Source organism: Hydractinia symbiolongicarpus, chromosome 14 (genome assembly GCF_029227915.1).
Source record: "Hydractinia symbiolongicarpus strain clone_291-10 chromosome 14, HSymV2.1, whole genome shotgun sequence".
Classification (NCBI taxonomy): Eukaryota; Metazoa; Cnidaria; class Hydrozoa; order Anthoathecata; family Hydractiniidae; genus Hydractinia; species Hydractinia symbiolongicarpus.
In genome coordinates, this window is record NC_079888.1 from 17065670 (window position 1) to 17088970 (window position 23301).

General features: G+C 37.0%; 1 protein-coding gene and 36 non-coding genes across 37 annotated transcripts in view; 1 reads left to right on the plus strand and 36 right to left on the minus strand.

The window, feature by feature from the left end:
• The window catches only part of LOC130625230 (piggyBac transposable element-derived protein 1-like), a 104455-nt gene that overhangs the window by 2644 nt on the left and 78510 nt on the right, over nucleotides 1-23301 (plus strand). The window lies entirely within an intron of this gene.
• On the minus strand, nucleotides 166-239 carry Trnar-ucu (transfer RNA arginine (anticodon UCU)). The gene has a single exon. It is a non-coding gene; the product is annotated as a tRNA-Arg (tRNA).
• Nucleotides 672-745, minus strand: Trnar-ucu (transfer RNA arginine (anticodon UCU)). Its single transcript has one exon. It is a non-coding gene; the product is annotated as a tRNA-Arg (tRNA).
• Trnar-ucu (transfer RNA arginine (anticodon UCU)) lies at nucleotides 2189-2262 on the minus strand. Its single transcript has one exon. It is a non-coding gene; the product is annotated as a tRNA-Arg (tRNA).
• Trnar-ucu (transfer RNA arginine (anticodon UCU)) lies at nucleotides 3205-3278 on the minus strand. The gene has a single exon. It is a non-coding gene; the product is annotated as a tRNA-Arg (tRNA).
• Trnar-ucu (transfer RNA arginine (anticodon UCU)) lies at nucleotides 3710-3783 on the minus strand. Its single transcript has one exon. It is a non-coding gene; the product is annotated as a tRNA-Arg (tRNA).
• On the minus strand, nucleotides 4726-4799 carry Trnar-ucu (transfer RNA arginine (anticodon UCU)). The gene has a single exon. It is a non-coding gene; the product is annotated as a tRNA-Arg (tRNA).
• Nucleotides 5231-5304, minus strand: Trnar-ucu (transfer RNA arginine (anticodon UCU)). Its single transcript has one exon. It is a non-coding gene; the product is annotated as a tRNA-Arg (tRNA).
• Nucleotides 5743-5816, minus strand: Trnar-ucu (transfer RNA arginine (anticodon UCU)). Its single transcript has one exon. It is a non-coding gene; the product is annotated as a tRNA-Arg (tRNA).
• Trnar-ucu (transfer RNA arginine (anticodon UCU)) lies at nucleotides 6248-6321 on the minus strand. The gene has a single exon. It is a non-coding gene; the product is annotated as a tRNA-Arg (tRNA).
• Trnar-ucu (transfer RNA arginine (anticodon UCU)) lies at nucleotides 6760-6833 on the minus strand. Its single transcript has one exon. It is a non-coding gene; the product is annotated as a tRNA-Arg (tRNA).
• Nucleotides 7731-7804, minus strand: Trnas-acu (transfer RNA serine (anticodon ACU)). The gene has a single exon. It is a non-coding gene; the product is annotated as a tRNA-Ser (tRNA).
• On the minus strand, nucleotides 8237-8310 carry Trnar-ucu (transfer RNA arginine (anticodon UCU)). The gene has a single exon. It is a non-coding gene; the product is annotated as a tRNA-Arg (tRNA).
• Trnar-ucu (transfer RNA arginine (anticodon UCU)) lies at nucleotides 8742-8815 on the minus strand. Its single transcript has one exon. It is a non-coding gene; the product is annotated as a tRNA-Arg (tRNA).
• On the minus strand, nucleotides 9247-9320 carry Trnar-ucu (transfer RNA arginine (anticodon UCU)). Its single transcript has one exon. It is a non-coding gene; the product is annotated as a tRNA-Arg (tRNA).
• On the minus strand, nucleotides 9759-9832 carry Trnar-ucu (transfer RNA arginine (anticodon UCU)). The gene has a single exon. It is a non-coding gene; the product is annotated as a tRNA-Arg (tRNA).
• Trnar-ucu (transfer RNA arginine (anticodon UCU)) lies at nucleotides 10224-10297 on the minus strand. Its single transcript has one exon. It is a non-coding gene; the product is annotated as a tRNA-Arg (tRNA).
• Nucleotides 10729-10802, minus strand: Trnar-ucu (transfer RNA arginine (anticodon UCU)). The gene has a single exon. It is a non-coding gene; the product is annotated as a tRNA-Arg (tRNA).
• Nucleotides 11235-11308, minus strand: Trnas-acu (transfer RNA serine (anticodon ACU)). Its single transcript has one exon. It is a non-coding gene; the product is annotated as a tRNA-Ser (tRNA).
• Trnar-ucu (transfer RNA arginine (anticodon UCU)) lies at nucleotides 11741-11814 on the minus strand. Its single transcript has one exon. It is a non-coding gene; the product is annotated as a tRNA-Arg (tRNA).
• Nucleotides 12247-12320, minus strand: Trnar-ucu (transfer RNA arginine (anticodon UCU)). Its single transcript has one exon. It is a non-coding gene; the product is annotated as a tRNA-Arg (tRNA).
• On the minus strand, nucleotides 12752-12825 carry Trnar-ucu (transfer RNA arginine (anticodon UCU)). Its single transcript has one exon. It is a non-coding gene; the product is annotated as a tRNA-Arg (tRNA).
• On the minus strand, nucleotides 13258-13331 carry Trnar-ucu (transfer RNA arginine (anticodon UCU)). Its single transcript has one exon. It is a non-coding gene; the product is annotated as a tRNA-Arg (tRNA).
• Nucleotides 14273-14346, minus strand: Trnar-ucu (transfer RNA arginine (anticodon UCU)). The gene has a single exon. It is a non-coding gene; the product is annotated as a tRNA-Arg (tRNA).
• Trnar-ucu (transfer RNA arginine (anticodon UCU)) lies at nucleotides 14779-14852 on the minus strand. Its single transcript has one exon. It is a non-coding gene; the product is annotated as a tRNA-Arg (tRNA).
• Nucleotides 15285-15358, minus strand: Trnar-ucu (transfer RNA arginine (anticodon UCU)). The gene has a single exon. It is a non-coding gene; the product is annotated as a tRNA-Arg (tRNA).
• On the minus strand, nucleotides 16805-16878 carry Trnar-ucu (transfer RNA arginine (anticodon UCU)). Its single transcript has one exon. It is a non-coding gene; the product is annotated as a tRNA-Arg (tRNA).
• On the minus strand, nucleotides 17311-17384 carry Trnar-ucu (transfer RNA arginine (anticodon UCU)). Its single transcript has one exon. It is a non-coding gene; the product is annotated as a tRNA-Arg (tRNA).
• Nucleotides 17817-17890, minus strand: Trnar-ucu (transfer RNA arginine (anticodon UCU)). Its single transcript has one exon. It is a non-coding gene; the product is annotated as a tRNA-Arg (tRNA).
• On the minus strand, nucleotides 18322-18395 carry Trnar-ucu (transfer RNA arginine (anticodon UCU)). The gene has a single exon. It is a non-coding gene; the product is annotated as a tRNA-Arg (tRNA).
• On the minus strand, nucleotides 19326-19399 carry Trnar-ucu (transfer RNA arginine (anticodon UCU)). The gene has a single exon. It is a non-coding gene; the product is annotated as a tRNA-Arg (tRNA).
• Trnar-ucu (transfer RNA arginine (anticodon UCU)) lies at nucleotides 20330-20403 on the minus strand. The gene has a single exon. It is a non-coding gene; the product is annotated as a tRNA-Arg (tRNA).
• Trnar-ucu (transfer RNA arginine (anticodon UCU)) lies at nucleotides 20836-20909 on the minus strand. The gene has a single exon. It is a non-coding gene; the product is annotated as a tRNA-Arg (tRNA).
• Nucleotides 21341-21414, minus strand: Trnar-ucu (transfer RNA arginine (anticodon UCU)). The gene has a single exon. It is a non-coding gene; the product is annotated as a tRNA-Arg (tRNA).
• Trnar-ucu (transfer RNA arginine (anticodon UCU)) lies at nucleotides 21846-21919 on the minus strand. Its single transcript has one exon. It is a non-coding gene; the product is annotated as a tRNA-Arg (tRNA).
• Trnar-ucu (transfer RNA arginine (anticodon UCU)) lies at nucleotides 22352-22425 on the minus strand. The gene has a single exon. It is a non-coding gene; the product is annotated as a tRNA-Arg (tRNA).
• Trnar-ucu (transfer RNA arginine (anticodon UCU)) lies at nucleotides 22858-22931 on the minus strand. Its single transcript has one exon. It is a non-coding gene; the product is annotated as a tRNA-Arg (tRNA).

A 23301-nucleotide genomic window follows, 5' to 3' on the forward strand; every position in this document is an offset into this window, starting at 1 on the left:
GGAATGCCTTAAATGACTACGGAAATTCTATTAAATTCTACTTTGTTCGGCGTTATTAATCTTGGCGTCCCATTAAATGAACCTGTGTTTTGATTAAACACAATGAATTCGGTTTGTTTGCGCAGCACCTTTGTTAAATAGCATTGGTAAGAAACTAGCAAAAATCAACGCTGATGGGAGTCGAACCCACAACCTTTGAATTAGAAGTCCAACGCGCTAGTCCATTGCGCCACAGCGGCACAGTTACTGATATTTGATAGGCATTGGAGCAATTTAACCCAACAAAATGTTTGCACATCTAGTAATCATTCGTTAACAGGATGGATATGCTAACAGTCGAGTGCAGCAAGCCAAAACAATATGTAGAGTAAAAATCTAAATGCTTTGTCAATAATAGATTGATGACCTATTTGGCTTTGCTTTTTCTTTGATCAAGTGTTCTTGTGCAGAGAGAGTGGTTAGTAAAATGTAATTGCTGCAAAAAAATCTTTTAGTGAATCAGCATATGGAATGCCTTAAATGACTACAGAAATTCCATTAAATTCTATTTTTTTCGGCGTTATTAATCTTGGCGTCCCATTAATTGAACTTGGTTTTGATTAAACACAATGAATTCGGTTTGTTTGCGCAGCACCTTTGTTAAATAGCATTGGTAAGAAACTAGCAAAAATCACCGCTGATGGGAGTCGAACCCACAACCTTTGAATTAGAAGTCCAACGCGCTAGTCCATTGCGCCACAGCGGCACGGCTGTATAAATATGATAGGCATTGCAGCGATTTAACCCAAGAAAATGGTTACACATCTAGTAACCATTCGGTAACATGATGGATATGTTAACAGTCGAGTGCAGTAAGCCAAAACAACATGTTGAGTAAAAGTCTAAATGCTTTGTCAATATTTAATTGATGACCTATTTGCCTTTGCTTTTTCTTTGATCAGGTGTTTTTTTGCAGAGAGAGTGGTTAGTAGAAAGTAATTGCTGCAAAAAAATCTTTTAGTGAATCAGCATATGGAATGCCTTAAATGACTACGGAAATTCCATTAAATTCTATTTTGTTCGGCGTTATTAATCTTGGCGTCCCATTAAATGAACTTGGTTTTGATTAAACACATTGAATTCGGTTTGTTTGCGCAGCACCTTTGTTAAATAGCATTGGTAAGAAACTAACAAAAATCACTGCTGATGGGAGTCGATCCCACAACCTTTGAATTAGAAGTCCAACGCGCTAGTCCATTGCGCCCCAGCGGCACGGCTATATAAATATGATAGGCATTGCAGCGATTTAACCCAAGAAAATGGTTACACATCTAGTGATCATTCGGTAACATGATGGATATGTTAACAGTCGAGTGCAGTAAGCCAAAACAACATGTTGAGTAAAAGTCTAAATGCTTTGTCAATATTTAATTGATGACCTATTTGGCTTTGCTTTTTCTTTGATCAGGTGTTCTTGTGCAGAGAGAGTGGTTAGTAGAAAGTAATTGCTGCAAAAAAATCATTTAGTGAATCAGCATATGGAATGCCTTAAATGACTACGGAAATTCTATTAAATTCTACTTTGTTCGGCGTTATTAATCTTGGCGTCCCATTAAATGAACTTGGTTTTGATTAAACACATTAAATTTGGTTTGTTTGCGCAGCACCTTTGTTAAATAGCATTGGTAAGAAACTAGCAAAAATCACCGCTGATGGGAGTCGAACCCACAACCTTTGATTAAGAAGTCCAACGCGCTAGTCCATTGCGCCACAGCGGCACGGCTATATAAATATGATAGGCATTCCAGCGATTTAACCCAAGAAAATGGTTACACATCTAGTAACCATTCGGTAACATGATGGACATGTTAACACCCGAGTGCAGTAAGCCAAAACAATATGTTGAGTAAAAGTCTAAATGCTTTGTCAATATTTAATTGATGACCTATTTGGCTTTGCTTTTTCTTTGATCAAGTGTTCTTGTGCAGAGAGAATGGTTAGTAGAAAGTAATTGCTACAAAAAAATCTTTTAGTGAATCAGCATATCGAATGCCTTACATGACTACGGCTGTTCCAATAATTTCTATTATGTACTGCGTTGTTACTCTTGGCTTCCCATTAAATGAATTTGGTTTGGATTTAAGGCATTGAACACGTTTGTTTGCTAAGCATCTCTGTGCAATAGCAAGGGTAAAAATCTTGGATGAATCACCGCTGATGGGAGTCGAACCCACAACCTTTGAATTAGAAGTCCAACGCGCTAGTCCATTGCGCCGCAGCGGCACGGTTGCTCATACTTGATAGGCATTGGAACAATTTAACCCAACAAAATGTTTACACATCTAGTAATCATTCGTTAACATGATGAATATGTTAACAGTCGAGTGCAGTAAGCCAAAACAATATGTAGAGTAAATATCTAAATACTTTGTCAATTTTAAATTGATGACCTATTTTGTTTTGCTTTTTCTTTGATCAAGTGCCCTTGCGCAGAGAGAGTAGCTACTAGAAAGTAATTACTGCAAATGAAAAAAACTTCTAGTGAATCAGCATATGGAATGCCTTAAATGACGACGGAAATTCCATTAAATTCTATTTTTTTCGGCGTTATTAATCTTGGCGTCCCATTAAATGAACTTGGTTTTGATTAAACACATTGAATTCTGTTTGTTTGCGCAGCACCTTTGTTAAATAGCATTGGTAAGAAACTAGCAAAAATCACCGCTGATTGGAGTCGAACCCACAACCTTTGAATTAGAAGTCCAACGTACTAGTCCATTGCGCCACAGCGGCACGGCTATATAATTATGATAGGCATTGCAGCGATTTAACCCAAGAAAATGGTTACACATCTAGTGATCATTCGGTAACATGATGGATATGTTAACAGTCGAGTGCAGTAAGCCAAAACAACATGTTGAGTAAAAGTCTAAATGCTTTGTCAATATTTAATTGATGACCTATTTGCCTTTGCTTTTTCTTTGATCAGGTGTTTTTTTGCAGAGAGAGTGGTTAGTAGAAAGTAATTGCTGCAAAAAAATCTTTTAGTGAATCAGCATATGGAATGCCTTAAATGATTACGGAAATTCTATTAAATTCTACTTTGTTCGGCGTTATTAATCTTGGCGTCCCATTAAATGAACTTGGTTTTGATTAAACACAATGAATTCGGTTTGTTTGCGCAGCACCTTTGTTAAATAGCATTGGTAAGAAACTAGCAAAAATCACCGCTGATGGGAGTCGAACCCACAACCTTTGAATTAGAAGTCCAACGCGCTAGTCCATTGCGCCACAGCGGCACAGTTACTGATATTTGATAGGCATTGGAGCAATTTAACCCAACAAAATGTTTGCACATCTAGTAATCATTCGTTAACAGGATGGATATGCTAACAGTCGAGTGCAGCAAGCCAAAACAATATGTAGAGTAAAAATCTAAATGCTTTGTCAATATTTAATTGATGACCTATTTGGCTTTGCTTTTTCTTTGATCAAGTGTTCTTGTGCAGAGAGAATGGTTAGTAGAAAGTAATTGCTACAAAAAAATCTTTTAGTGAATCAGCATATCGAATGCCTTACATGACTACGGCTGTTCCAATAATTTCTATTATGTACTGCGTTGTTACTCTTGGCTTCCCATTAAATGAATTTGGTTTGGATTTAAGGCATTGAACACGTTTGTTTGCTAAGCATCTCTGTGCAATAGCAAGGGTAAAAATCTTGGATGAATCACCGCTGATGGGAGTCGAACCCACAACCTTTGAATTAGAAGTCCAACGCGCTAGTCCATTGCGCCGCAGCGGCACGGTTGCTGATACTTGATAGGCATTGGAACAATTTAACCCAACAAAATGTTTACACATCTAGTAATCATTCGTTAACATGATGAATATGTTAACAGTCGAGTGCAGTAAGCCAAAACAATATGTAGAGTAAATATCTAAATACTTTGTCAATTTTAAATTGATGACCTATTTTGTTTTGCTTTTTCTTTGATCAAGTGCCCTTGCGCAGAGAGAGGAGCTACTAGAAAGTAATTACTGCAAATGAAAAAAACTTCTAGTGAATCAGCATATGGAATGCCTTAAATGACGACGGAAATTCCATTAAATTCTATTTTTTTCGGCGTTATTAATCTTGGCGTCCCATTAAATGAACTTGGTTTTGATTAAACACATTGAATTCTGTTTGTTTGCGCAGCACCTTTGTTAAATAGCATTGGTAAGAAACTAGCAAAAATCACCTCTGATGGGAGTCGAACCCACAACCTTTGAATTAAAAGTCCAACGCGCTAGTCCATTGCGCCACAGCGGCACGGCTATATAAATATGATAGGCATTGCAGCGATTTAACCCAAGAAAATGGTTACACATCTAGTGATCAATCGGTAACATGATGAATATGTTAACAGTCGAGTGCAGTAAGCCAAAACAACATGTTGAGTAAAAGTCTAAATGCTTTGTCAATATTTAATTGATGACCTATTTGGCTTTGCTTTTTCTTTGATCAGGTGTTCTTGTGCAGAGAGAGTGGTTAGTAGAAAGTAATTGCTGCAAAAAAATCTTTTAGTGAATCAGCATATGAAATGCCTTAAATGACTACGGAAATTCTATTAAATTCTACTTTGTTCGGCGTTATTAATCTTGGCGTCCCATTAAATGAACTTGGTTTTGATTAAACACAATGAATTCGGTTTGTTTGCGCAGCACCTTTGTTAAATAGCATTGGTAAGAAACTAGCAAAAATCACCGCTAATGGGAGTCGAACCCACAACTTTTGAATTAGAAGTCCAACGCGCTAGTCCATTGCGCCACAGCGGCACGGCTATATAAATATGATAGGCATTGCAGCGATTTAACCCAAGAAAATGGTTACACATCTAGTAACCATTCGGTAACATGATGGATATGTTAACACCCGAGTGGAGTAAGCCAAAACAATATGTTGAGTAAAAGTCTAAATGCTTTGTCAATATTTAATTGATGACCTATTTGGCTTTGCTTTTTCTTTGATCAAGTGTTCTTGTGCAGAGAGAGTGGTTAGTAGAAAGTAATTGCTACAAAAAAATCTTTTAGTGAATCAGCATATCGAATGCCTTACATGACTACGGATGTTCCAATAATTTCTATTATGTACTGCGTTATTACTCTTGGCTTCCCATTAAATGAATTTGGTTTGGATTTAAGGCATTGAACACGTTTGTTTGCTAAGCATCTCCGTGCAATAGCAAGGGTAAAAATCTTGGATAAATCACCGCTGATGGGAGTCGAACCCACAACCTTTGAATTAGAAGTCCAACGCGCTAGTCCATTGCGCCGCAGCGGCACGGTTACTGATATTTGATAGGCATTGGAACAATTTAACCCAACCAAATGTTTGCACATCTAGTAATCATTCGTTAACATGATGAATATGTTAACAGTCGAGTGCAGTAAGCCAAAACATTATGTAGAGTAAATATCTAAATACTTTGTCAATTTTAAACTGATGACCTATTTTGTTTTGCTTTTTCTTTGATCAAGTGCCCTTGCGCAGAGAGAGAGTAGCTACTAGAAAGTAATTACTGCAAATGAAAAAAACTTCTAGTGAATCAGCATATGGAATGCCTTAAATGACTACGGAAATTCCATTAAATTCTACTTTGTTCTGCGTTATTAATCTTGGCGTCCCAGTAAATGGACTTGGTTTTGATTAAACACATTGAATACGGTTTGTTTGCGCAGCACCTTTGTTAAATAGCATTGGTAAGAAATTAGCAAAAATCACCGCTGATGGGAGTCGAACCCACAACCTTTGAATTAGAAGTCCAACGCGCTAGTCCATTGCGCCGCAGCGGCACGGTTACTGATATTTGATAGGCATTGGAACAATTTAACCCAACAAAATGTTTGCACATCTAGTAATCATTCGTTAACATGATGAATATGTTAACAGTCGAGTGCAGTAAGCCAAAACAATATGTAGAGTAAATATCTAAATACTTTGTCAATATTAAATTGATGACACATTTTGTTTTGCTTTTTCTTTGATCAAGTGTTCTTGTGCAGAGAGAGTGGTTAGTACAAAGTAATTGCTGCAAAAAAATCTTTTAGTGAATCAGCATATCAAATGCCTTACATGATTACGGATGTTCCAATAATTTCTATTATGTACTGCGTTATTACTCTTGGCTTCCCATTAAATGAATTTGGTTTGGATTTAAGGCATTGAACACGTTTGTTTGCTAAGCATCTCCGTGCAATAGCAAGGGTAAAAATCTTGGATAAATCACCGCTGATGGGAGTCGAACCCACAACCTTTGAATTAGAAGTCCAACGCGCTAGTCCATTGCGCCGCAGCGGCACGGTTACTGATATTTGATAGGCATTGGAACAATTTAACCCAACCAAATGTTTGCACATCTAGTAATCATTCGTTAACATGATGAATATGTTAACAGTCGAGTGCAGTAAGCCAAAACACTATGTAGAGTAAATATCTAAATACTTTGTCAATTTTAAACTGATGACCTATTTTGTTTTGCTTTTTCTTTGATCAAGTGCCCTTGCGCAGAGAGAGAGTAGCTACTAGAAAGTAATTACTGCAAATGAAAAAAACTTCTAGTGAATCAGCATATGGAATGCCTTAAATGACTACGGAAATTCCATTAAATTCTACTTTGTTCTGCGTTATTAATCTTGGCGTCCCAGTAAATGGACTTGGTTTTGATTAAACACATTGAATACGGTTTGGTTGCGCAGCACCTTTGTTAAATAGCATTGGTAAGAAATTAGCAAAAATCACCGCTGATGGGAGTCGAACCCACAACCTTTGAATTAGAAGTCCAACGCGCTAGTCCATTGCGCCGCAGCGGCACGGTTACTGATATTTGATAGGCATTGGAACAATTTAACCCAACAAAATGTTTGCACATCTAGTAATCATTCGTTAACATGATGAATATGTTAACAGTCGAGTGCAGTAAGCAAAAACAATATGTAGAGTAAATATCTAAATACTTTGTCAATATTAAATTGATGACACATTTTGTTTTGCTTTTTCTTTGATCAAGTGTTCTTGTGCAGAGAGAGTGGTTAGTACAAAGTAATTGCTGCAAAAAAATCTTTTAGTGAATCAGCATATCAAATGCCTTACATGATTACGGATGTTCCAATAATTTCTATTATGTTCCGCGTTATTACTCTTGGCTTCCCATTGTATGAATTTGGTTTGGATTTAGGGTAAGGGTAAAAATCTAGCATAAATCACCGGTGATGGGAGTCGCACCCACAACCTTTGAATTAGAAGTCCAACGCGCTAGTCCATTGCGCCACAGCGGAACGGTTACTGATATTTGATAGGCATTGGAGCAATTTAACCCAACAAAATGTTTGCACATCTAGTAATCATTCGTTAACAGGATGGATATGCTAACAGTCGAGTGTAACAAGCCAAAATAACATGTAGAGTAAAAATCTAAATGCTTTGTCAATAATAGATTGATGACCTATTTGGCTTTGCTTTTTCTTTGATCAAGTGTTCTTGTGCAGAGAGAGTGGTTAGTAGAAAGTAATTGCTGCAAAAAAATCTTTTAGTGAAGCAGCATATGGAATGCCTTAAATGACTACGAAAATTCCATTAAGTTCTATTTTGTTCGGCGTTATTAATCTTGGCATCCCATTAAATGAACTTGGTTTTGATTAAACACATTGAATTCGGTTTGTTTGCGCAGCACCTTTGTTAAATAGCATTGGTAAGAAACTAGCAAAAATCACCGCTGATGGGAGTCGAACCCACAACCTTTGAATTAGTAGTCCAACGCGCTAGTCCATTGCACCACAGCGGCACGGTTACTGATATTTGATAGGCACTGGAGCAATTTAACCCAACAAAATGTTTGCACATCTAGTAATCATTCGTTAACAGGATGGATATGTTAACAGTCGAGTGCAGCAAGCCAAAACAATATGTAGAGTAAATATCTAAAGACTTTGTCAATATTAAATTGATGACACATTTTGTTTTGCATTTTCTTTGATCAAGTGTTCTTGTGCAGAGAGAGTGGTTAGTACAAAGTAATTGCTGCAAAAAAATCTTTTAGTGAATCAGCATATGGAATGCCTTAAATGACTACGGAAATTCCATTAAATTCTATTTTGTTCGGCGTTATTAATCTTTGCGTCCCATTAAATGAACTTGGTTTTGATTAAACACATTGAATTCGGTTTGTTTACGCAGCACCTTTGTTAAATAGCATTGGTAAGAAACTAGCAAAAATCACCGCTGATGGGAGTCGAACCCACAACCTTTGAATTAGAAGTCCAACGCGCTAGTCCATTGCGCCACAGCGGCACGGCTGTATAAATATGATAGGCATTGCAGCGATTTAACCCAAGAAAATGGTTACACATCTAGTAACCATTCGGTAACATGATGGATATGTTAACAGTCGAGTGCGGTAAGCCAAAACAATATGTAGAGTAAATATCTAAAGACTTTGTCAATATTAAATTGATGACACATTTTGTTTTGCATTTTCTTTGATCAAGTGTTCTTGTGCAGAGAGAGTGGTTAGTACAAAGTAATTGCTGCAAAAAAATCTTTTAGTGAATCAGCATATCAAATGCCTTACATGACTACGGATGTTCCAATAATTTCTATTATGTTCTGCATTATTACTCTTGGCTTCCCATTGTATGAATTTGGTTTGGATTTAACACATTGAACACGTTTGTTTGCTAAGCATCTCTGTGCAATATCAAGGGTAAAAATCTAGCATAAATCACCGCTGATGGGAGTCGAACCCACAACCTTTGAATTAGAAGTCCAACGCGCTAGTCCATTAGGCCACAGCGGCACGGCTGTATAAATATGATAGGCATTGGAGCAATTTAACCCAACAAAATGTTTGCACATCTAGTAATCATTCGTTAACAGGATGGATATGTTAAAAGTCGAGTGCAGCAAGCCAAAACAATATGTAGAGTAAAAATCTAAATGCTTTGTCAATAATAGAATGATGACCTATTTGGCTTTGCTTTTTCTTTGATCAAGTGTTCTTGTGCAGAGAGAGTGGTTAGTAGAAAGTAATTGCTACAAAAAAATCTTTTAGTGAATCAGCATATCGAATGCCTTACATGACTACGGATGTTCCAATAATTTCTATTATGTACTGCGTTATTACTCTTGGCTTCCCATTAAATGAATTTGGTTTGGATTTAAGGCATTGAACACGTTTGTTTGCTAAGCATCTCCGTGCAATAGCAAGGGTAAAAATCTTGAATAAATCACCGCTGATGGGCGTCGAACCCACAACCTTTGAATTAGAAGTCCAACGCGCTAGTCCATTGCGCCGCAGCGGCACGGTTACTGATATTTGATAGGCATTGGAACAATTTAACCCAACCAAATGTTTGCACATCTAGTAATCATTCGTTAACATGATGAATATGTTAACAGTCGAGTGCAGTAAGCCAAAACAATATGTAGAGTAAATATCTAAATACTTTGTCAATTTTAAACTGATGACTTATTTTGTTTTGCTTTTTCTTTGATCAAGTGCCCTTGCGCAGAGAGAGAGTAGCTACTAGAAAGTAATTACTGCAAATGAAAAAAACTTCTAGTGAATCAGCATATGGAATGCCTTAAATGACTACGGAAATTCCATTAAATTCTACTTTGTTCTGCGTTATTAATCTTGGCGTCCCAGTAAATGGACTTGGTTTTGATTAAACACATTGAATACGGTTTGTTTGCGCAGCACCTTTGTTAAATAGCATTGGTAAGAAATTAGCAAAAATCACCGCTGATGGGAGTCGAACCCACAACCTTTGAATTAGAAGTCCAACGCGCTAGTCCATTGCGCCGCAGCGGCACGGTTACTGATATTTGATAGGCATTGGAACAATTTAACCCAACAAAATGTTTGCACATCTAGTAATCATTCGTTAACATGATGAGTATGTTAACAGTCCAGTGCAGTAAGCCAAAACAATATGTAGAGTAAATATCTAAATACTTTGTCAATATTAAATTGATGACACATTTTGTTTTGCTTTTTCTTTGATCAAGAGTTCTTGTGCAGAAAGAGTGGTTAGTACAAAGTAATTGCTGCAAAAAAATCTTTTAGTGAATCGGCATATCAAATGCCTTACATGATTACGGATGTTCCAATAATTTCTATTATGTTCCGTGTTATTACTCTTGGCTTCCCATTGTATGAATTTGGTTTGGATTTAGGGTAAGGGTAAAAATCTAGCACAAATCACCGCTGATGGGAGTCGAACCCACAACCTTTGAATTAGAAGTCCAACGCGCTAGTCCATTGCGCCACAGCGGTACGGCTATATAAATATGATAGGCATTGCAGCGATTTAACCCAAGAAAATGGTTACACATCTAGTGATCATTCGTTAACAGGATGGATATGTTAACAGTCGAGTGCAGCAAGCCAAAACAATATGTAGAGTAAAAATCTAAATGATTTGGCAATAATAGATTGATGACACATTTTGTTTTGCTTTTTCTTTGATCAAGTGTTCTTGTGCAGAGAGAGTGGTTAGTAGAAAGTAATTGCTGCAAAAAAATCTTTTAGTGAATCAGCATATCAAATGCCTTACATGACTACGGATGTCCCAATAATTTCTATTATGTTCTGCGTTATTACTCTTGGCTTCCCATTGTATGAATTTGGTTTGGATTTAACACATTGAACACGTTTGTTTGCTAAGCATCTCTGTGCAATATCAAGGGTAAAAATCTAGCATAAATCACCGCAGATGGGAGTCGAACCCACAACCTTTGAATTAGAAGTCCAACGCGCTAGTCCATTGCGCCACAGCGGCACGGCTGTAAAAATATGATAGGCATTGCAGCGATTTAACCCAAGAAAATGGTTACACATCTAGTGATCATTCGTTAACAGGATGGATATGTTAACAGTCGAGTGCAGCAAGCCAAAACAACATGCAGAGTAAAAATCTAAATGCTTTGTCAATAATAGATTGATGACCTATTTGGCTTTGCTTTTTCTTTGATCAAGTGTTCTTGTGCAGAGAGAGTGGTTAGTAGAAAGTAATTGCTGCAAAAAAATCTTTTAGTGAAGCAGCATATGGAATGCGTTAAATGACTACGGAAATTCCATTAAATTCTATTTTGTTCGGCGTTATTAATCTTGGCGTCCCATTAAATGAACTTGGTTTTGATTAAACACATTGAATTCGGTTTGTTTGCGCAGCACCTTTGTTAAATAGCATTGGTAAGAAACTAGCAAAAATCACCGCTGATGGGAGTCGAACCCACAACCTTTGAATTAGTAGTCCAACGCGCTAGTCCATTGCACCACAGCGGCACGGTTACTGATATTTGATAGGCACTGGAGCAATTTAACCCAACAAAATGTTTGCACATCTAGTAATCATTCGTTAACAGGATGGATATGTTAACAGTCGAGTGCAGCAAGCCAAAACAATATGTAGAGTAAAAATCTAAATGCTTTGTCAATAATAGATTGATGACCTATTTGGCTTTGCTTTTTCTTTGATCAAGTGTTCTTGTGCAGAGAGAGTGGTTAGTAGAAAGTAATTGCTACAAAAGAATCTTTTAGTAAATCAGCATATCGAATGCCTTACATGACTACGGATGCTCCAATAATTTCTATTATGTACTGCGTTATTACTCTTGGCTTCCCATTATATGAATTTGGTTTGGATTTAACGCATTGAATTCGGTTTGTTTGCGCAGTACCTTTGTTAAATAGCATTGGTAAGAAACTAGCAAAAATCAACGCTGATGGGAGTCGATCCCACAACCTTTGAATTAGAAGTCCAACGCGCTAGTCCATTGCGCCACAGCGGTACGGCTATATAAATATGATAGGCATTGCAGCGATTTAACCCAAGAAAATGGTTACACTTCTAGTGATCATTCGTTAACAGGATGGATATGTTAACAGTGGAGTGCAGCAAGCCAAAACAATATGTAGAGTAAAAATCTAAATGCTTTGTCAATAATAGATTGATGACACATTTTGATTTGCTTTTTCTTTGATCAAGTGTTCTTGTGCAGAGAGAGTGGTTAGTAGAAAGTAATTGCTGCAAAAAAATCTTTTAGTGAATCAGCATATGGAATGCCTTAAATGACTACGGAAATTCCATTAAATTCTATTTTGTTCAGCGTTATTAATCTTGGCGTCCCATTAAATGAACTTGGTTTTGATTAAACACATTGAATTCGGTTTGTTTGCGCAGCACCTTTGTTAAATAGCATTGGTAAGAAACTAGCAAAAATCACCGCAGATGGGAGTCGAACCCACAACCTTTGAATTAGAAGTCCAACGCGCTAGTCCATTGCGCCACAGCGGCACGGCTGTATAAATATGATAGGCATTGCAGCGATTTAACCCAAGAAAATGGTTACACATCTAGTAACCATTCGGTAACATGATGGATATGTTAACAGTCGAGTGCGGTAAGCCAAAACAATATGTAGAGTAAATATCTAAAGACTTTGTCAATATTAAATTGATGACACATTTTGTTTTGCTTTTTCTTTGATCAAGTGTTCTTGTGCAGAGAGAGTGGTTAGTACAAAGTAATTGCTGCAAAAAAATATTTTAGTGAATCAGCATATCAAATGCCTTACATGACTACGGATGTTCCAATAATTTCTATTATGTTCTGCGTTATTACTCTTGGCTTCCCATTGTATGAATTTGGTTTGGATTTAACACATTGAACACGTTTGTTTGCTAAGCATCTCTGTGCAATATCAAGGGTAAAAATCTAGCATAAATCACCGCTGATGGGAGTCGAACCCACAACCTTTGAATTAGAAGTCCAACGCGCTAGTCCATTGCGCCACAGCGGCACGGCTGTATAAATATGATAGGCATTGCAGCGATTTAACCCAAGAAAATGGTTACACATCTAGTGATCATTCGTTAACAGGATGGATATGTTAACAGTCGAGTGCAGCAAGCCAAAACAATATGTAGAGTAAAAATCTAAATGCTTTGTCAATAATAGATTGATGACACATTTTGTTTTGCTTTTTCTTTGATCAAGTGTTCTTGTGCAGAGAGAGTGGTTAGTAGAAAGTAATTGCTGCAAAAAAATCTTTTAGTGAATCAGCATATGGAATGCCTTAAATGACTACGGAAATTCCATTAAATTCTATTTTGTTCGGCGTTATTAATCTTGGCGTCCCATTAAATGAACTTGGTTTTGATTAAACACATTGAATTCGGTTTGTTTGCGCAGCACCTTTGTTAAATAGCATTGGTAAGAAACTAGCAAAAATTACCGCTGATGGGAGTCGAACCCACAACATTTGAATTAGAAGTCCAACGCGCTAGTCCATTGCACCACAGCGGCACGGTTACTGATATTTGATAGGCATTGGAGCAATTTAACCCAACAAAATGTTTGCACATCTAGTAATCATTCGTTAACAGGATGGATATGTTAAAAGTCGAGTGCAGCAAGCCAAAACAATATGTAGAGCAAAAATCTAAATGCTTTGTCAATAATAGATTGATGACCTATTTGGCTTTGCTTTTTCTTTGATCAAGTGTTCTTGTGCAGAGAGAGTGGTTAGTAGAAAGTAATTGCTACAAAAAAATCTTTTAGTGAATCAGCATATCGAATGCCTTACATGACTACGGATGTTCCAATAATTTCTATTATGTACTGCGTTATTGCTCTTGGCTTCCCATTAAATGAATTTGGTTTGGATTTAAGGCATTGAACACGTTTGTTTGCTAAGCATCTCCGTGCAATAGCAAGGGTAAAAATCTTGGATAAATCACCGCTGATGGGAGTAGAACCCACAACCTTTGAATTAGAAGTCCAACGCGCTAGTCCATTGCGCCGCAGCGGCACGGTTACTGATATTTGATAGGCATTGGAACAATTTAACCCAACAAAATGTTTGCACATCTAGTAATCATTCGTTAACATGATGAATATGTTAACAGTCGAGTGCAGTAAGCCAAAACAATATGTAGAGTAAATATCTGAATACTTTGTCAATTTTAAATTGATGACCTATTTTGTTTTGCTTTTTCTTTGATCAAGTGCCCTTGCGCAGAGAGAGTAGCTACTAGAAAGTAATTACTGCAAATGAAAAAAACTTCTAGTGAATCAGCATATGGAATGCCTTAAATGACTACGGAAATTCCATTAAATTCTACTTTGTTCTGCGTTATTAATCTTGGCGTTCCAGTAAATGGACTTGATTTTGATTAAACACATTGAATACGGTTTGTTTGCGCAGCACCTTTGTTAAATAGCATTGGTAAGAAATTAGTAAAAATCACCGCTGATGGGAGTCGAACCCACAACCTTTGAATTAGAAGTCCAACGCGCTAGTCCATTGCGCCACAGCGGCACGGTTACTGATATTTGATAGGCATTGGAACAATTTAACCCAACAAAATGTTTGCACATCTAGTAATCATTCGTTAACATGATGAATATGTTAACAGTCGAGTGCAGTAAGCCAAAACAATATGTAGAGTAAATATCTAAATACTTTGTCAATATTAAATTGATGACACATTTTGTTTCGCTTTTTCTTTGATCAAAAGTTCTTGTGCAGAAAGAGTGGTTAGTACAAAGTAATTGCTGCAAAAAAATCTTTTAGTGAATCGGCATATCAAATGCCTTACATGATTACGGATGTTCCAATAATTTCTATTATGTTCCGCGTTATTACTCTTGGCTTCCTATTAAATGAATTTGGTTTGGATTTAACGCATTGAATTCGGTTTGTTTGCGCAGTACCTTTGTTAAATAGCATTGGTAAGAAACTAGCAAAAATCACCGCTGATGGGAGTCGAACCCACAACCTTTGAATTAGAAGTCCAACGCGCTAGTCCATTGCGCCACAGCGGTACGGCTATATAAATATGATAGGCATTGCAGCGATTTAACCCAAGAAAATTGTTACACATCTAGTGATCATTCGTTAACAGGATGGATATGTTAACAGTCGAGTGCATCAAGCCAAAACAATATGTAGAGTAAAAATCTAAATGCTTTGTCAATAATAGATTGATGACACATTTTGTTTTGCTTTTTCTTTGATCAAGTGTTCTTGTGCAGAGAGAGTGGTTAGTAGAAAGTTATTGCTGCAAAAAAATCTTTTAGCGAATCAGCATATGGAATGCCTTAAATGACTACGGAAATTCCATTAAATTCTATTTTGTTCGGCGTTATTAATCTTGGCGTCCCATTAAATGAACTTGGTTTTGATTAAACACATTGAATTCGGTTTGTTTGCGCAGCACCTTTGTTAAATAGCATTGGTAAGAAACTAGCAAAAATCACCGCTGATGGGAGTCGAACCCACAACCTTTGAATTAGAAGTCCAACGCGCTAGTCCATTGCGCCACAGCGGCACGACTGTATAAATATGATAGGCATTGCAGCGATTTAACCCAAGAAAATGGTTACACATCTAGTAACCATTCGGTAACATGATGGATATGTTAACAGTCGAGTGCGGTAAGCCAAAACAATATGTAGAGTAAATATCTAAAGACTTTGTCAATATTAAATTGATGACACATTTTGTTTTGCTTTTTCTTTGATCAAGTGTTCTTGTGCAGAGAGAGTGGTTAGTACAAAGTAATTGCTGCAAAAAAATCTTTTAGTGAATCAGCATATCAAATGCCTTACATGACTACGGATGTTCCAATAATTTCTATTATGTTCTGCGTTATTACTCTTGGCTTCCCATTGTATGAATTTGGTTTGGATTTAACACATTGAACACGTTTGTTTGCTAAGCATCTCTGTGCAATATCAAGGGTAAAAATCTAGCATAAATCACCGCTGATGGGAGTAGAACCCACAACCTTTGAATTAGAAGTCCAACGCGCTAGTCCATTGCGCCGCAGCGGCACGGTTACTGATATTTGATAGGCATTGGAACAATTTAACCCAACAAAATGTTTGCACATCTAGTAATCATTCGTTAACATGATGAATATGTTAACAGTCGAGTGCAGTAAGCCAAAACAATATGTAGAGTAAATATCTAAATACTTTGTCAATTTTAAATTGATGACCTATTTTGTTTTGCTTTTTCTTTGATCAAGTGTTCTTGTGCAGAGAGAGTGGTTAGTAGAAAGTAATTGCTACAAAAAAATCTTTTAGTGAATCAGCATATCGAATGCCTTACATGACTACGGATGTTCCAATAATTTCTATTATGTACTGCGTTATTGCTCTTGGCTTCCCATTAAATGAATTTGGTTTGGATTTAAGGCATTGAACACGTTTGTTTGCTAAGCATCTCCGTGCAATAGCAAGGGTAAAAATCTTGGATAAATCACCGCTGATGGGAGTAGAACCCACAACCTTTGAATTAGAAGTCCAACGCGCTAGTCCATTGCGCCGCAGCGGCACGGTTACTGATATTTGATAGGCATTGGAACAATTTAACCCAACAAAATGTTTGCACATCTAGTAATCATTCGTTAACATGATGAATATGTTAACAGTCGAGTGCAGTAAGCCAAAACAATATGTAGAGTAAATATCTAAATACTTTGTCAATTTTAAATTGATGACCTATTTTGTTTTGCTTTTTCTTTGATCAAGTGCCCTTGCGCAGAGAGAGTAGCTACTAGAAAGTAATTACTGCAAATGAAAAAAACTTCTAGTGAATCAGCATATGGAATGCCTTAAATGACTACGGAAATTCCATTAAATTCTACTTTGTTCTGCGTTATTAATCTTGGCGTTCCAGTAAATGGACTTGATTTTGATTAAACACATTGAATACGGTTTGTTTTCGCAGCACCTTTGTTAAATAGCATTGGTAAGAAATTAGTAAAAATCACCGCTGATGGGAGTCGAACCCACAACCTTTGAATTAGAAGTCCAACGCGCTAGTCCATTGCGCCACAGCGGCACGGTTACTGATATTTGATAGGCATTGGAACAATTTAACCCAACAAAATGTTTGCACATCTAGTAATCATTCGTTAACATGATGAATATGTTAACAGTCGAGTGCAGTAAGCCAAAACAATATGTAGAGTAAATATCTAAATACTTTGTCAATATTAAATTGATGACACATTTTGTTTCGCTTTTTCTTTGATCAAAAGTTCTTGTGCAGAAAGAGTGGTTAGTACAAAGTAATTGCTGCAAAAAAATCTTTTAGTGAATCGGCATATCAAATGCCTTACATGATTACGGATGTTCCAATAATTTCTATTATGTTCCGCGTTATTACTCTTGGCTTCCTATTAAATGAATTTGGTTTGGATTTAACGCATTGAATTCGGTTTGTTTGCGCAGTACCTTTGTTAAATAGCATTGGTAAGAAACTAGCAAAAATCACCGCTGATGGGAGTCGAACCCACAACCTTTGAATTAGAAGTCCAACGCGCTAGTCCATTGCGCCACAGCGGTACGGCTATATAAATATGATAGGCATTGCAGCGATTTAACCCAAGAAAATTGTTACACATCTAGTGATCATTCGTTAACAGGATGGATATGTTAACAGTCGAGTGCATCAAGCCAAAACAATATGTAGAGTAAAAATCTAAATGCTTTGTCAATAATAGATTGATGACACATTTTGTTTTGCTTTTTCTTTGATCAAGTGTTCTTGTGCAGAGAGAGTGGTTAGTAGAAAGTTATTGCTGCAAAAAAATCTTTTAGCGAATCAGCATATGGAATGCCTTAAATGACTACGGAAATTCCATTAAATTCTATTTTGTTCGGCGTTATTAATCTTGGCGTCCCATTAAATGAACTTGGTTTTGATTAAACACATTGAATTCGGTTTGTTTGCGCAGCACCTTTGTTAAATAGCATTGGTAAGAAACTAGCAAAAATCACCGCTGATGGGAGTCGAACCCACAACCTTTGAATTAGAAGTCCAACGCGCTAGTCCATTGCGCCACAGCGGCACGACTGTATAAATATGATAGGCATTGCAGCGATTTAACCCAAGAAAATGGTTACACATCTAGTAACCATTCGGTAACATGATGGATATGTTAACAGTCGAGTGCGGTAAGCCAAAACAATATGTAGAGTAAATATCTAAAGACTTTGTCAATATTAAATTGATGACACATTTTGTTTTGCTTTTTCTTTGATCAAGTGTTCTTGTGCAGAGAGAGTGGTTAGTACAAAGTAATTGCTGCAAAAAAATCTTTTAGTGAATCAGCATATCAAATGCCTTACATGACTACGGATGTTCCAATAATTTCTATTATGTTCTGCGTTATTACTCTTGGCTTCCCATTGTATGAATTTGGTTTGGATTTAACACATTGAACACGTTTGTTTGCTAAGCATCTCTGTGCAATATCAAGGGTAAAAATCTAGCATAAATCACCGCTGATGGGAGTCGAACCCACAACCTTTGAATTAGAAGTCCAACGCGCTAGTCCATTGCGCCACAGCGGCACAGCTGTATAAATATGATAGGCATTGCAGCGATTTAACCCAAGAAAATGGTTACACATCTAGTGATCATTCGTTAACAGGATGGATATGTTAACAGTCGAGTGCAGCAAGCCAAAACAATATGTAGAGTAAAAATCTAAATGCTTTGTCAATAATAGATTGATGACACATTTTGTTTTGCTTTTTCTTTGATCAAGTGTTCTTGTGCAGAGAGAGTGGTTAGTAGAAAGTAATTGCTGCAAAAAAATCTTTTAGTGAATCAGCATATGGAATGCCTTAAATGACTACGGAAATTCCATTAAATTCTATTTTGTTCGGCGTTATTAATCTTGGCGTCCCATTAAATGAACTTGGTTTTGATTAAACACATTGAATTCGGTTTGTTTGCGCAGCACCTTTGTTAAATAGCATTGGTAAGAAACTAGCAAAAATCACCGCTGATGGGAGTCGAACCCACAACCTTTGAATTGAACGCGCTAGTCCATTGCGCCACAGCGGCACGGCTGTATAAATATGATAGGCATTGCAGCGATTTAACCCAAGAAAATGGTTACACATCTAGTAACCATTCGGTAACATGATGGATATGTTAACAGTCGAGTGCGGTAAGCCAAAACAATATGTAGAGTAAATATCTAAAGACTTTGTCAATATTAAATTGACGACACATTTTGTTTTGCTTTTTCTTTGATCAAGTGTTCTTGTGCAGAGAGAGTGGTTAGTACAAAGTAATTGCTGCAAAAAAATCTTTTAGTGAATCAGCATATCAAATGCCTTACATGACTACGGATGTTCCAATAATTTCTATTATGTTCTGCGTTATTACTCTTGGCTTCCCATTGTATGAATTTGGTTTGGATTTAACACATTGAACACGTTTGTTTGCTAAGCATCTCTGTGCAATATCAAGGGTAAAAATCTAGCATAAATCACCGCTGATGGGAGTCGAACCCACAACCTTTGAATTAGAAGTCCAACGCGCTAGTCCATTGCGCCACAGCGGCACAGCTGTATAAATATGATAGGCATTGCAGCGATTTAACCCAAGAAAATGGTTACACATCTAGTGATCATTCGTTAACAGGATGGATATGTTAACAGTCGAGTGCAGCAAGCCAAAACAATATGTAGAGTAAAAATCTAAATGCTTTGTCAATAATAGATTGATGACACATTTTGTTTTGCTTTTTCTTTGATCAAGTGTTCTTGTGCAGAGAGAGTGGTTAGTAGAAAGTAATTGCTGCAAAAAAATCTTTTAGTGAATCAGCATATGGAATGCCTTAAATGACTACGGAAATTCCATTAAATTCTATTTTGTTCGGCGTTATTAATCTTGGCGTCCCATTAAATGAACTTGGTTTTGATTAAACACATTGAATTCGGTTTGTTTGCGCAGCACCTTTGTTAAATAGCATTGGTAAGAAACTAGCAAAAATCACCGCTGATGGGAGTCGAACCCACAACCTTTGAATTGAACGCGCTAGTCCATTGCGCCACAGCGGCACGGCTGTATAAATATGATAGGCATTGCAGCGATTTAACCCAAGAAAATGGTTACACATCTAGTAACCATTCGGTAACATGATGGATATGTTAACAGTCGAGTGCGGTAAGCCAAAACAATATGTAGAGTAAATATCTAAAGACTTTGTCAATATTAAATTGATGACACATTTTGTTTTGCTTTTTCTTTGATCAAGTGTTCTTGTGCAGAGAGAGTGGTTAGTACAAAGTAATTGCTGCAAAAAAATCTTTTAGTGAATCAGCATATCAAATGCCTTACATGACTACGGATGTTCCATTAATTTCTATTATGTTCTGCGTTATTACTCTTGGCTTCCCATTGTATGAATTTGGTTTGGATTTAACACATTGAACACGTTTGCTTGCTAAGCATCTCTGTGCAATATCAAGGGTAAAAATCTAGCATAAATCACCGCTGATGGGAGTCGAACCCACAACCTTTGAATTAGAAGTCCAACGCGCTAGTCCATTGCGCCACAGCGGCACGGCTCTATAAATATGATAGGCATTGCAGCGATTTAACCCAAGAAAATGGTTACACATCTAGTGATCATTCGTTAACAGGATGGATATGTTAACAGTCGAGTGCAGCAAGCCAAAACAATATGTAGAGTAAAAATCTAAATGCTTTGTCAATAATAGATTGATGACACATTTTGTTTTGCTTTTTCCTTGATCAAGTGTTCTTGTGCAGAGAGATTGGTTAGTAGAAAGTAATTGCTGCAAAAAAATCTTTTAGTGAATCAGCATATGGAATGCCTTAAATGACTACGGAAATTCCATTAAATTCTATTTTGTTCGGCGTTATTAATCTTGGCGTCCCATTAAATGAACTTGGTTTTGATTAAACACATTGAATTCGGTTTGTTTGCGCAGCACCTTTGTTATATAGCATTGGTAAGAAACTAGCAAAAATCACCGCTGATGGGAGTCGAACCCACAACCTTTGAATTAGAAGTCCAACGCGCTAGTCCATTGCACCACAGCGGCACGGTTACTGATATTTGATAGGCATTGGAGCAATTTAACCCAACAAAATGTTTGCACATCTAGTAATCATTCGTTAACAGGATGGATATGTTAACAGTCGAGTGCAGCAAGCCAAAACAATATTTAGAGTAAAAATCTAAATGCTTTCTCAATAATAGATTGATGACCAATTTGGCTTTGCTTTTTCTTTGATCAAGTGTTCTTGTGCAGAGAGAGTGGTTAGTAGAAAGTAATTGCTGCAAAAAAATCTTTTAGTGAATCAGCATATCGATTGCCTTACATGACTACGGATGTGCCATTAATTTCTATTATGTTCTGCGTTATTACTCTTGGCTTCCCATTAAATGAAATTGGTTTGGATTTAACGCATTGAACACGTTTGTTTGCTAAGCATCTCTGTGCAATAGCAAGGGTAAAAATCTAGCAAAAATAACCGCTGATGGGAGTCGAACCCACAACCTTTGAATTAGAAGTCCAACGCGCTAGTCCATTGCGCCACAGCGGCACGGTTACTGATATTTGATAGGCATTGGAGCAATTTAACCCAACAAAATGTTTGCACATCTAGTAATCATTCGTTAACAGGATGGATATGTTAAAAGTCGAGTGCAGCAAGCCAAAACAATATGTAGAGTAAAAATCTAAATGCTTTGTCAATAATAGATTGATGACCTATTTGGCTTTGCTTTTTCTTTGATCAAGTGTTCTTGTGCAGAGAGAGTGGTTAGTACAGAGTAATTGCTGCAAAAAAATCTTTTAGTGAATCAGCATATCAAATGCCTTACATGACTACGGATGTTCCAATAATTTCTATTATGTTCTGCGTTATTACTCTTGGCTTCCCATTGTATGAATTTGGTTTGGATTTAACACATTGAACACGTTTGTTTGCTAAGCATCTCTGTGCAATATCAAGGGTAAAAATCTAGCATAAATCACCGCTGATGGGAGTCGAACCCACAACCTTTGAATTAGAAGTCCAACGCGCTAGTCCATTGCGCCACAGCGGCACGGCTGTATAAATATGATAGGCATTGCAGCGATTTAACCCAAGAAAATGGTTACACATCTAGTGATCATTCGTTAACAGGATGGATATGTTAACAGTCGAGTGCAGCAAGCCAAAACAATATGTAGAGTAAAAATCTAAATGCTTTGTCAAAAATAGATTGATGACACATTTTGTTTTGCTTTTTCTTTGATCAAGTGTTCTTGTGCAGAGAGAGTGGTTAGTAGAAAGTAATTGCTGCAAAAAAATCTTTTAGTGAATCAGCATATGGAATGCCTTAAATGACTACGGAAATTCCATTAAATTCTATTTTGTTCGGCGTTATTAATCTTGGCGTCCCATTAAATGAACTTGGTTTTGATTAAACACATTGAATTCGGTTTGTTTGCGCAGCACCTTTGTTAAATAGCATTGGTAAGAAACTAGCAAAAATCACCGCTGATGGGAGTCGAACCCACAACCTTTGAATTAGAAGTCCAACGCGCTAGTCCATTGCACCACAGCGGCACGGTTACTGATATTTGATAGGCATTGGAGCAATTTAACCCAACAAAATGTTTGCACATCTAGTAATCATTCGTTAACAGGATGGATATGTTAACAGTCGAGTGCAGCAAGCCAAAACAATATTTAGAGTAAAAATCTAAATGCTTTCTCAATAATAGATTGATGACCTATTTGGCTTTGCTTTTTCTTTGATCAAGTGTTCTTGTGCAGAGAGAGTGGTTAGTAGAAAGTAATTGCTGCAAAAAAATCTTTTAGTGAATCAGCATATGGAATGCCTTAAATGACTACGGAAATTCTATTAAATTCTACTTTGTTCGGCGTTATTAATCTTGGCGTCCCATTAAATGAACTTGGTTTTGATTAAACACAATAAATTCGGTTTGTTTGCGCAGCACCTTTGTTAAATAGCATTGGTAAGAAACTAGCAAAAATCACCGCTGATGGGAGTAGAACCCACAACCTTTGAATTAGAAGTCCAACGCGCTAGTCCATTGCGCCACAGCGGCACGGCTGTATAAATATGATAGGCATTGCAGCGATTTAACCCAAGAAAATGGTTACACATCTAGTAACCATTCGGTAACATGATGGATATGTCAACATTTGAGTGCGGTAAGCCAAAACAATATGTAGAGTAAATATCTAAAGACTTTGTCAATATTAAATTGATTACACATTTTGTTTTGCTTTTTCTTTGATCAAGTGTTCTTGTGCAGAGAGAGTGGTTAGTACAAAGTAATTGCTGCAAAAAAATCTTTTAGTGAATCAGCATATCAAATGCCTTACATGACTACGGATGTTCCAATAATTTCTATTATGTTCTGCGTTATTACTCTTGGCTTCCCATTGTATGAATTTGGTTTGGATTTGACACAT